Here is a 12440-nt window from a genome sequence, read left to right as displayed (position 1 = left end):
AAGCTAATATTAAGCTAATAATTGCTTAATATTCGTGTATTTAGGCATCTTTCTAAACTATTTATATTGCAAAATGTTTGATTACACTCGAAGCGTTTGTGTAGAACACTGAGGTTAAAATGTTGTATTTTCCTGAATTATAAAGCATCTTAATGCCATAATTTGTTTTTGTTTGTTTTTTGACAGGACTATTGTTCTGGACTTAGGGCTTGCGGACAAAGTAACGCCCCAACAAGCCAGAAAAAAATGGGACAACATAAAAAGAAGTACAAAGTAAGTTCAAAGATTAACCTGAAATTGTGTAGAATAATGAATAATATATGTATTTTATAGATTTTTATGTATTGATTTAAGTGTAGTTCAGATATGTAAATAATTGTTTATGTTGTAAAATAATTCAGTTAGAGAGGATAGCAGATTGAGTTTGGATTACAGGTTTAAATTTATTTTAGGAGCTTAAGTGTCCGCCTTCAGGGAGTGGGACAGACAATGGGGAAGCCACTGTAGCTACGTGGCCCTGGTTCAGCCTCATGGATGAGGCTCTTGGCAATCGACCATCGGTCACTTTTGCTAGTAGCCTCATCTAACGAGGAGGACCCAGGGCCATCTTCTGTTGTGGCTTCCCCGTTGTCTGAGGAGAGAGGAAGGAAGCGGCAGGGAACACTTCTTGACCTCCTGCGAGAGGACATGGAGAGAGAGAGGGAGAGAGAAGAGAGACGGCAGAGCAGGAGCAGTCAGATCGCTTGTATAACTTGCTAGAAAAGCTAGTTAACGAAATTAACCAATTTATTTGTGAATTCTAAAATAACAAATTTTTTGAATTTAAGAACTGGCATTTATGTGTGCTTTTTTTTTAAGCGACCATGGAAAACTAACTAATGCATGCCTTGCAGGTATACTATTGTATACCTGCTGTAACCGGGGGCGACCGGCAGGGGGCCCCCCCACAACGTGACAGACACCCCCACCAAAGCTGCACTCCTCTCCGGATGTGCGGCTTACAGCAGCAGCACACAAAACACAACAAAGGGCCGGGAGGGCGGGGACAAGACAGGACAACATACAAACACAAACACAACATATAACATTTACGCGCCTAAGACGGCCTCCAAATGGGCCCCTCCCCACACACAGTAAAGAGGGGTGCAAGTGAGGAATTACATAAAACAATTCACGCTACACGCTATAACAAAACGAACACGCAAAGACAGAAAATACAAACAAACGGACAGGACCCACCGATGCGCGCGCTCTGTAGAGCGTGACACACCAACTCCCGCTCTCTCTCTCAATCAATCAACGGACGAGCGCATTGTGAGGTACCGGTAGTTACGCTGGGTGAGAGCGGAGTCTACAGGTCCCCAGCTCTAGTCACCACCGTGTTACGAACGGGTCTTACACAAACACAACATTTAAACACAGCGGGACGAGTGGGGACAGGACTCAACACACTCTCAGACAACACACGACAAACACACAGACACACTCACCACGAGACATGACCACGAACGAAGGAGAAAGCAAAAGAGACTGGCGGCTTCCGAAGGGTGGCTGGTTATTCTGTGACGGGCAGGGTGAGCAACTAAAAAGGAAGCGATCACGCCAAGTCTCAGGGAAAGAGGATGGTTTAATAGAAAGTGCGCAAACCAAATACCCGTGACATAGATCCAGATTAAGGAAATAATAACCAGCAGTCAACTGGTACAAAGACAAGACATATATAGACGAACAAACGACCCTCAGGTGAGACGGATCACGGGTCCCGCCCACCTGAGGGACGAACATCACGTGACCAAAACTGGACAGCTGCCGCTGTAACCGGGGGCGACCGGCAGGGGGCGCCCCCACAACGTGATAACTATACTGATAAAAACTTACTTAATCGGTTGTTCATTGTATAATAACTGTCAGGGCTGGCTCAGATGCCACACCTTCTACCTCCAGAAGAGGCACCCGAGTCAGTCCTAGACTAGCTGGGCGCAATCAGCGCTGATCCGTTTCAGCCGTTTCTAAGGCTTCTTAAGGAAGCTTGGTGAAGCGGATCACTGCTGATTCGTTTTGGTGTCTTGCCGTCACGGTCTCAGCCTTCTCTCTCTCTTGTCTCTTCTCTAGTGTTGCGTGTCGTTACAAGGTGTCTCATCACCTTTATCTCTCTTACTTACCTGTCACTTATTCGAGTATCTACCTCCTGCGCCACTTCTGGCCCTTCTCAAGTTTTCCTCCAGCTTTATCTCTTCCTGTCAGTTACTCTTTTATTTTTGGGAAAGGTTTTGTTTTGTTGCGGCGTTTGCCTGTGTCCAGTCTTCCCCTGGAGTCCTTTGTTGCGTTTTCACGCATTGTAATACTTCCGCGTTATTTCGGTTGCCTTGGTTATTTATTCCTCCCGTGCCTAGACGGTTGAGTTTCGTTTACGCGTTGAGTTTTCCGCGTCTATTTTAGTTTCGTTTTGCTTCGGTGTGTGTGTGTGTTTTTATGTGCATGCAGATTGGTGTTCATACGGCATTTGGGTTCACGTTCCCCTTCGTTTCATAACGCAGTGTGTACCGATCTGTACGCCCTGCGTTACAATAACACTTGCTGAAATTCATACTCCTCTTAAATTGTTTGCATCACTGAACACCAGCAATGTTGGCACAAAATTACTCCCGTAATTGGTGGCCACTGACAGCTGTGATGTCATCGTCTTCCTGCATATCAGCTTCTTCCTCAGGCTGAACAACATCTCCTGCTCCCATGCAGATATTGTGCAGAGTGACACAGGCAGCAATCACCTCTGGCACAAACCTTGGGTTAACTTCTTGAGCGTGCAGGAAAATAGACCTCCATCTGGTCTTCAGCATCCCAAGAGCACGTTCAATTATAGAACGTGCCTTTGCATGATGCCTATTGAAGACCACCCTCTCTTTTGCTCCGACAGGCTTCTTAAATGGAGTGATGAGGGCTATGGGCTGAGAGATGCATGGGTACCCACCATCTCCAAGTATCATGTAGCCTCTGGGTGGGAAAGTGGCCTGCTGGTACAGAGTGCTGTGACGGAGCACCCTTATATCGTGTACCGAGCCTGGAAAGCCAATAAAAACATAGAGAAACTTTGCCTGGTGGTCACAGACAGCCTGAAATTGCACAGAGGGGTAGAGCTTACGGTTTCTGTAGCACTGTGCATCAGGTTCTCCAGGGGCTTTGATTCGCACATGGCACCCATCTATTGCACCAACTACAGAGTGGAAAGATGCATGGTTTCCCAGCCTCACAAAGCCATCAGAGATGCTCTGCAGTTCTTCTGGTTTTGGGTACCGGATAACTTTCGGAAGGATTCGCCGCATTTCATTGGCCACTCTGTGAATTACACGGTGCACTGTAGAACGGGGAATAGAAAAAGCACGGGATACAATGCGGTATGATGTGCCACAGGCCAACCAAAAAAGAAAAACCAACACTTCGATGGCTCCCCCCCCAACCATGGGTGCTCTCATGCTTGATGAGTTGTAAAAGCACTTTCAGGGATTCACGGTTCAGGCGAAAGTCATGCTTGGTGTCTTGGGTGTCATCCAGGAATATTTTCAGAAGTGGTACACTTGTGTTCAGAGCACAGTATCTTGTAGGTCTTTCTCCCTGCAAGAAATGGAAAAATAACTTTTATATATGGTGTGTGTGTGAGAAGTTATTTTGCGAAACAGAAAAGTGATTTACTTCATGTTTAAAGAATATCTCTTATCTGTTTTGTAAATTAACTGTTCACACAGGTTCTAATTTTATCTATCTATCTATCTATCTATCTATCTATTTAAAATGAATTGTCTACATGTGTATATTTGTATCACTTTGAAGTTAGCATAAAATAAAATGTGTATTTGCAGATGAGTTTTATCTAAAAACATACCTTTTATGCTTAAAAGACAGCATTATAATGGATCTGTTCTTTAAACTTCTGTACCTCTTCATCACTGACAAGGGGAGCACGCTCAGTTTTGAATTTTCTCTTTAAGGACATGTGCCAGGTATGCTACAGAAGAAAAAGGAAAATCTTTTAAGACTATTTGTTCCTGTTTGGAAACACTAGGGCTGTCCAAATAAATATCCAAATAGATGCTCATTCGGTTCCAGCCTTAATCAATTTTGTTAATGATTATATTTGCACTACAAATCAAGTGATCTAAAATTCAGAATATAAGAAATAAAACACTTACATATCCATTACCCTCCACATCTCTCAAGAAGGGGAACTTTATGATGAGAGCTTTGGCCACATTAACATAGTCAATTTGATGGATATCTATGACAAAATGCCACTATACAGCGAGGTTGCAAAAACAATGTTTACTGAAAATAAAATAAAATAAATCAGTATCTCTGTACTTATAGTGTGTATTGTGCCATTGCCTCTTGTAGAACTCGAACGATTTTATGCCGGTCAATGCTGTTTTTGTGAAATGGCTCTTTTTTCCAACCTTTTCTGCAAGTCTTTAGGGAACTTCGGTATTTCAAAGACACTGGGGAACTGCAAAATAAATGTAATAAATATAAATTAACACTTAAATTACATCAGCATTAGTAATAAAAAAAAATGCCAAGAAAAATGCCAAATAAAACACTGGCTCAACACTGGCCTTTCCTGAAGAACGGGTGCAGCCTGGCTTTCAACTGAGAGATTTACTGGCGGATAAGACTGACGAATTTAGCTTGCTTTTTGAAAGGTCCTGGAAATAACTGACACCATGTGGTCCGTTAAACCACAGTGAACATTTTCTCCGTCAACCTCATATTCGGAAATAAAAAAGTACATATTTATATTCTATACACAAGTCATTACAAATAGTAATTTTTTATACAATTAACAGTCATGTTCACGTTATTACCACAAAAAAATATATATACTTTAAATGATTTTGATGAGCCAGCAAAAACGGGACCCTCCAACGCAAGCCAAAAATCTAGAGACCCCCCCCCCCCCCCCCCCCCCCCCCACACACACACATTCTGCCCTGTGTACACCACCACACACTAAGGTCATACACATCCAGCAACTGGCTCAATGTTAAAATCAAATAAGCTAAGCAGCGTCTCTCTCAGTGGGGAATTTTCTCTCACCCCCCCCCCCCCCCCCAAAAAAAATCCACTGCCAATAAACCATAGCCAATTAACGTTAGCTAACTTAGTTAACATAGCTAGACTAACCTAATTAACATTTTATAAACACATTTTTGGGTTTTTGGCATCAAGTGTAAAAGTTTCCTCACAAAGTAAAACGAGTGCAAAAATGAGTGCAAGTTAGGTAACTTAGCTAACAGTTAGCTAAGTTAGCTAGCTTAGCAAACTAACAGATAGGTTAGCTAAGCAACCTAGTTTAAGTTAGCTAACGTAATTAACATTAGCTAACAATCTTGCATATAGACCAGAGGTCACTAACAGGTGGACCGCGGTCCGGATCCGGACCCGAACACAGTCCTGTCCGGACCCAATCTCATTCCTGATTAACTCTATTTCTGTGGTCCACAACCAACAGACCTCTGTCCGGATACGGACCCAAATGCCATCCCATCCGGACCCAGAATAAATTGTTCAGGGCTATTGAAAAAACACTTACGTCAGAGCTATCTGCCAAATTTGGCCCGCAGAAAAATATAGTTGATTAGCCCTGATATAAAGTATATAATCACACCCAAACATATTCAACATAATTAAAACCATAAGAAATTTCATTAAATTTGGTTGCATCAGTCTATTCACCAGTTACTTAACCAGCTAAATGGGTTATGTTGGAAAAAAGAAAATTAAAGGCTAATAACTTGATGTGTCAATTTAGTGTTTTCCAGGAAGACTGTGGGAAAGCAGGAGTAAGGAGGCCTCAGTGGCCTTGAGGAGAACAGAAGGGGCCTATTCAGTGCAGGATGTGTAGCAAGCAGTTTTTAGATAACCAGGCACACAGGCTGGGAGAAGAGGAGCAGGTGAATTTCCATGGAGAGCAGCCAGGATTGGGGAGTTATCGAAACTTAACAAATCGAAACTTATGGACAGAGAGTATGAAAGAAAGGACATCGCCCAGCACGAGAGGCTTTTCGCTTGGACACTGCTGAGATCCACTTGGGTTAGGTAGATTCCTAGGCAACTAGCACCAGTGCACTGAAGAGTTTGTACCACGAATACTTCTATTATATTGCATTCATTAATATTCTATATAAATCATTTTAAAAGAACTTTTGTTGTCAAGACTTTGCTTGGACCACTCAGTCAAAAAACCAGTCGGTTCATCGGGGCGGTGTTGGGGCCCGTCTGGGTCGGAGAAGAAAATTCCCAACAAATTGGTAGCAGAGGATGGTTTTTTGACTGGAGTCGAATTCTGCAATTAGGACAAGAGAGGAGGTCAATCCGTCCGTGAGGTGACTGAACTAAACCGCGCGGTCTGAAAAAAGGTAAGGAGCCATTCTCTCCTATTGGCTGATGTTACTACGTCATAGGCTAAATTAAAGTTCAGTCACTAAATGGTCGAGGCGAAATACTCTCTGTAAATTTAGTATTGAAATTGTATACGTGTTACAAACTCGATATATAGACAGGAGGATTGCCCTACGACTCATAAAGTCGGGAGGAGGACGCCCTGTAAACTGCAGTAAACGGTTGAAGAGTAGGCAGCCCACGTTCTAAAAAGAACCTTGGTTCTAAAAGAGAACGGTGGAGGACGTGCCCAGAGAAAGAGCAGGTAGCCCACGTTCTTAAAAAGAACTTTGGTTCTAAAAAAGAACGGTGGAGGACGCGCTCAGGTGACGAGTAGGTAGCCCACGTTCAAAAAAAAGGGGAACTATTGTTCTAAAAAAAAAAAAAAAAGAGAACGGTGGAGGACGCGCTCGGTCACGGTTAAATGAATGAGTAGAATGAGTAGGTAGCCTGGGATTCCAAGAATAATATATATTCAAAGAAATTCCGGAGGACGCGCTCAGCCGGTTTTGGGGGGCCCCCGTGTGTTTTGTTGAAATTGCGTGCGTGATTGGTGAAATTACAGCTGTATCTGTGTATGCGTGTTTGCAAAATTGCAGTGTTGGGTTGGTTTTCATGTACCGTGTGGTTTTATGTTGATTAAAGACCTGTATAAATTGTTTGAGCATACGTGCTATAATAAAACTTGAGAGCCTTTCATTGGGGGACTTACAAACCCACGCCCAAAAATCCATGAGCCTCTTATGTGAGGACATTTGAACCCCTGAGTAAATTGCATGAGCCCCCAAGAAAGACGTTCGTCATTGTGTACACAAGCACAAGAGAAACATTTCATAAGAGGTTAAAGTGTAAAACAAAAATTATTATATATTTTTTTCATGCATGAAATTATAATTTGGTTTATGACGCTCCGTAAACGTACGATTTAAGTGCTGGAAGTGAAACTCGCGTGAGCTGTGTTGAGCTGGAGTTGTTTGGAGTGTGGAGATATTAACTTGTGTCTGTCTGCCCTTGGGGTGCGCGCTGGCGAGTTAAAGCGCTTGCGAACACGACGATAAAGTGATAAAGTTTACTGAATTAATTTGGGGGTATTAAAGTGCTAGTGAGTACAACGAAAAAGTTTTAAAATTTACTGAATCGAAGCAAAAGTAATTTGGAAGTAGTTTAAAAATCAGAGTTATATCATGGATAACATTAAGGGTTTGGAGGATTATTTGGTTGATACTATGGAGAAACGTGCTGTGCCGAGAATGAGGTCTGACACGGTGATGTATGTGAAAAAATGTTTTGAGAAGATGCGATCCGAAGGGTTGTGGCCAGACCCGGACGACCGTGGTGTGTCTCAGGTTGATTGGGAGCAGATCGAGAAGCATTGGGTCACACAGGTTAATAAAGAGAAAAAAAGATTAGAGGCTAGCGGAGCCCTAACTAAGCAAAAGCGTAAAATCCAGCTGGAAGAAGCTGAAACTTATTTGTCGTATGTGAGAACATTTCGGAAAATTTGTCAGAAGATTAATAATAAAGAACGAGTTGAAACCAAAAAGACAGAACTCCCTGTGCCCCCTCCCTATGCAGAAAAAGCGTGTGAACCCAGTGCTCCTCAATGTCCGCGTGCAGCGCTGATGGCGCCTGTGTCTGTGAGTGAAATGAGTGACGTTGATGTGGACGGGGCTTCTGCACGTCCAAAATCAGTGAGAGAGCGTGAATGTGATGAGGGGAGACAAGTGGTAATGGAGGTTGTCAGTGATGTGGCTATGGACAAAATAGAGAGTGGACTAGCGAGGCTCGAAGACTGTGCGCGTGAGAAAACTGGAGAAACAGAGATAAGTGATGCATTGCAAAGAATTGAACAGCGAATGGCTGAGAGTTTGAGTCTGAGTGCCCCCACACGGTTCGAACAGACGTTGAACAGAGCAGAGAAAGTGGTCTGTGATGTGGAGAAAGCCATCAGGCAAGAAGAAGCTAAGTTGGAAAAAGAGCGTGCGAGACAGCAAAAGAAATGCGCTGCGGATGATAAAAGGAGAAATAGAGGCGCACCTGACTGTAGAGATACATTGATTGTGACTGGTGAAAATTTAGAATGGGAAGCGGAGAATGACGAGGGTGGGGCGAACAGACGAGTGAAAACTCCCTCTTCAGAGGAGAGCGAGGTGGGAGATGAATGTATTATTAACCTGACTGAATCCGAGCAATGGGTGAGAGTGCCCGCCTACTATGACAGGCACGGTGTAGTCACGCGATCAAAAGCCAAGAACATGTCGACCCCTGGTGGTCATTATCCGATAATGGCAGTACCAGGGAGCAGTTACGCACACACATACGCTCCGTGGACACACAGAGATTTGCACACCATGATAGATAAATTACCCAATCCTAAAAAGGGCGTTCAGTATTTCTTGTCTAACAGTGCCCAATTAATTTGTTAGGTAGAGATTTGTTGTGTCAATTTTCAGCTATTATTGAATGCACACCGAGTGAAGGTAAATTAGCTGTCTCTGTCACCAACCACGATGAGCGCCTCAGAATACTTAATCAACAAGCAGCAGACGGCCCAGCTCACATTTACTCGGCCACATTACAACATCCTGAGGAACAAGCAACTGCAAAAAATTTGCTTTACACGTTTAATTTGTGGAAACCATGGTTCCTGTCACTTCAGAGTATGACCCCACCAATAGACAGCGCACACTGCACTTTTAATTACATCAGAGGGGAGGATGGGGTTTACGGACAGCTGTGGAATAACATTGAAGGTCAATTACAAAATATAAATTGTGAATCAATGATTTTTGGACCTGAAGGTGTGGCTGCACTAGTTGTGTTAACAGGAGAACAGATGACGTACTGGAGAAACCCGGACCAGCAGGATTCACTACCACATGTCTCGCTGTTGGTCTCGGCTGGACACGAACCTCGTGAGCTGGGCCCCATGCTGGCCACTGCCATGAAGGAACAGTTTCGCCCAACCTGTCTGCCAGGGGTAGAGGGTACGTCGAATGGTAAGTACTGGAGAGTCGCATGTGACACCAGTGACTTGGCGTACTTCTGTAACCAGCCCCTGACAGCCACACACGGCAGAGCACTGTTGGATCACCCCCAGGCCAAAGAACAACTAGAGACGGTCCCAGCCAACTTGTGGACCACGACAAAGGTAGATGTAGGATGTGCATCACACCACATGGCTCCTATTAGGTTAAAGCCAGGAGAAACAGTCGTTCATCAGCCACAGTACCGAATCAAGCCAGAAGCCATGGCAGGTATTACAGACACCATTGCAGATTTAATCAAAGTTGGAGTTCTGAAACCCACGACGTCACCGTGGAACACGCCCATACTACCTGTTAAAAAACCTGGAAAAGATGAGTATCGTATGGTGCATGATTTGAGGCGCATTCATGATGTCACTGTAACTGAGAACATACCAGTACCTGACCCATATCGATCTTTGCAGAACCTGACGACTGAACACTGCAGCTTTTCATGCATAGATTTAGCTAATGCTTTCTTTTCTATACCAATTGATGAGAATGTGAAAGACATTTTTGCATTTACCTTTAAAGGTCAACAGTACACATACAACAGGCTACCTCAAGGCTACAAAGACTCACCAGGCATCTTCAATCAATGTCTGTTGAAAGATCTGTCTAAATTAACTGACAATGATTTGATTGACTCTAACACCGTACTAATACAGTTCGTGGACGATTTGTTAATAGCTAGTACTTCACCTGATAAGTGCCTTAGAGACACCATAACCATTCTAACCTTGTTAGCTGAATTAGGTTACAAAGTGAACAAGTCAAAACTCCAGGTGGCCAGGCCGATGGTCACCTTTCTGGGGAGAAACATCTCACACAGAGGTCACACCCTGACTCCAAATCAGAGACAGTCAATACTGTCATTTCCAAAGCCCACTACAGTGTCCCAAATGATGTCATTTTTAGGCCTGACAGGCTACTGCCGCAACTACATACCTAACTACAGTGATTTAGCTCACAGCCTCAGAAAACTCGCAGTGTCAAAAGGTCTGAGTAACGGGAAGGTGGAGCTTGACTGGACAGTTGAGGCAGAGAGGGATTTTATAACTCTGAAACAAGCACTTGCTAGCGCTACTGAATTAGCAGCACCAGACTACACACAACCTTTTCATTTAAACGTTTCTGTAAGAGACAATCATGTTCATGCTTGTCTCTTTCAGAAGGGGGAGAGTGAAGGAAGGAACATTTTATTTTTTCACAGTTCCAAATTAGATCAACCAGTGATAGGAACAGGACCATGCACAACATACATGGCAGGACTCACCACAGCGATAGAGAAGACAGCACACTTGGTAATGTGTCACCCACTAATAGTCAGCACCAATCACGGAGTAATGGCGTTCATAAACTCACAAGCCTTTTCTTTGTCAAGAGCACGACAGAACAAGATAAAAGCCATACTCACACAGCCACACATCACGTACAACACTGCGTCAAAACTTGTGAATCTGACTGATAACATTGAAGTAGCCGAAGATGCGACACCACATGACTGCGCTGACGCCACAGAAAGATACATTCAGCTCAGACCAGAACTGCACAAGGTCAGAATTACTAAACCAGGAGCATGGGAACTCTGTTCAGATGGGAGTTGTTGGAGACAAGGTAACGAACTGAAGGCCTCTTACGCTGTGGTACAAGCATGTGGGGAAGAGTGGGAGGAGGTGGAATCAGGAGTGGTTCCACAACCAGCTTCAGCTCAGCTGGCAGAAATGGTCGCACTCACTAGAGCACTGGAACACGCATCAGGTCAGATTGTGAACATTTACACAGATTCAGCATACGTGCACGGGGTCATCCACCATGAACTAGTCAGGTGGATGGATAATGGGTACACTAATGCCACAGGACAGCCAATCAAACATTTGAGAGCAGTACATGAGTTGAGTGAAGCTATCATGTTACCCAAAGAAGTGGCAGTGATAAAGGTAAGAGGACATCAGGGTAATGACAGTTTTGTTTCTAGAGGTAATGAAGCTGCTGACAGAGCAGCCAAAGCTGCTGGAGGGTACAACCCACAGAGCTTGTTGTTGCTGGAAACTCATAACATGCCTGAGTTGACAGAGAGCCACCTGGCACAGATCCAAGAACAGGCCACAGTCTATGAGAAGCAATTGTGGATAGACCGGGGAGCCACAGTCACTAAAGGACTCTGGAGGAGTCCAGAAGGGAGAGTAGTTTTGCCCTTAGAGAAGATGAAATTGATACTATGCGAAGCACATGGGCCTACTCACTCCGGAGTGTCGGCCATGGTGACCAAATTAGAATGTTTATGGTGGCATCCATACCTCAGAGACCATGTGAAGCAATACGTGAGCGAATGTGATATCTGTCAGTCATACAATGTGAAGAAACCATACCGGGTGAGAATTGGAGGATACCCAGTGCCCGCGGGGCCATTTGAGGAGATTGTGATCGATTACACAGACATGGGGCCAGACAACAGGGTAAGGGGGTACAGGTACCTGCTGGTCATGGTAGACAGATTCACCAAGTGGGTAGAAGCTATACCCACCAAAAAGGAAGATTCAAAATCAGTCATAAAATGGTTGCAAAATGAGTTGATTCCCAGGTACGGCCTACCAAAAGTGATTAGAAGTGACAATGGGTCCCACTTTGATAACAAACACTTGGCAGAAGTAGAACAAAAGCTGGGCCTAACCCACAAGTTTGGCACTGTCTACCACCCGCAGTCACAGGGGTTGGTGGAAAGAGCCAACCAGACCATTAAGACTAAACTGGCCAAGGTGTGCGCAGCAGGAGACATGGACTGGGTTCAGGCGCTGCCACTAGTGTTGATGTCCATGAGAGCAACCCCCACGGGAGAATACAATCTCTCACCACACCAGCTCATGACAGGACGACCCATGCCAGGGTGCCCTCGACCAAGGATTGAGGGACCAGCTTTAGAAATCCAGGAACAGGAGATGTCAGAGTACATGAGAGAATTAACCAAATTGCTTTGTGAAA

At 44.2% G+C, this 12440-nt stretch overlaps 1 long non-coding RNA gene across 1 annotated transcript in view; it reads left to right on the top strand.

Moving 5' to 3' along the window:
• The first annotated feature begins 201 nt into the window (after window positions 1–201).
• The window catches only part of LOC143511632 (uncharacterized), a 30224-nt gene continuing 17985 nt past the window's right edge, over window positions 202–12440 (top strand). Inside the window, exon 1 of the long non-coding RNA XR_013130201.1 lies at window positions 202–273. This is a non-coding gene — a long non-coding RNA (uncharacterized LOC143511632). The remainder of the gene's footprint in view (window positions 274–12440) is intronic.

The sequence above is a fragment of the Brachyhypopomus gauderio genome, chromosome 4 (assembly GCF_052324685.1).
Source record: "Brachyhypopomus gauderio isolate BG-103 chromosome 4, BGAUD_0.2, whole genome shotgun sequence".
Lineage (NCBI taxonomy): Eukaryota > Metazoa > Chordata > Actinopteri > Gymnotiformes > Hypopomidae > Brachyhypopomus > Brachyhypopomus gauderio.
The sequence above is the reverse complement of the archived record's forward strand: the minus strand, read 5'-3'. Positions and strand labels throughout refer to the sequence as shown.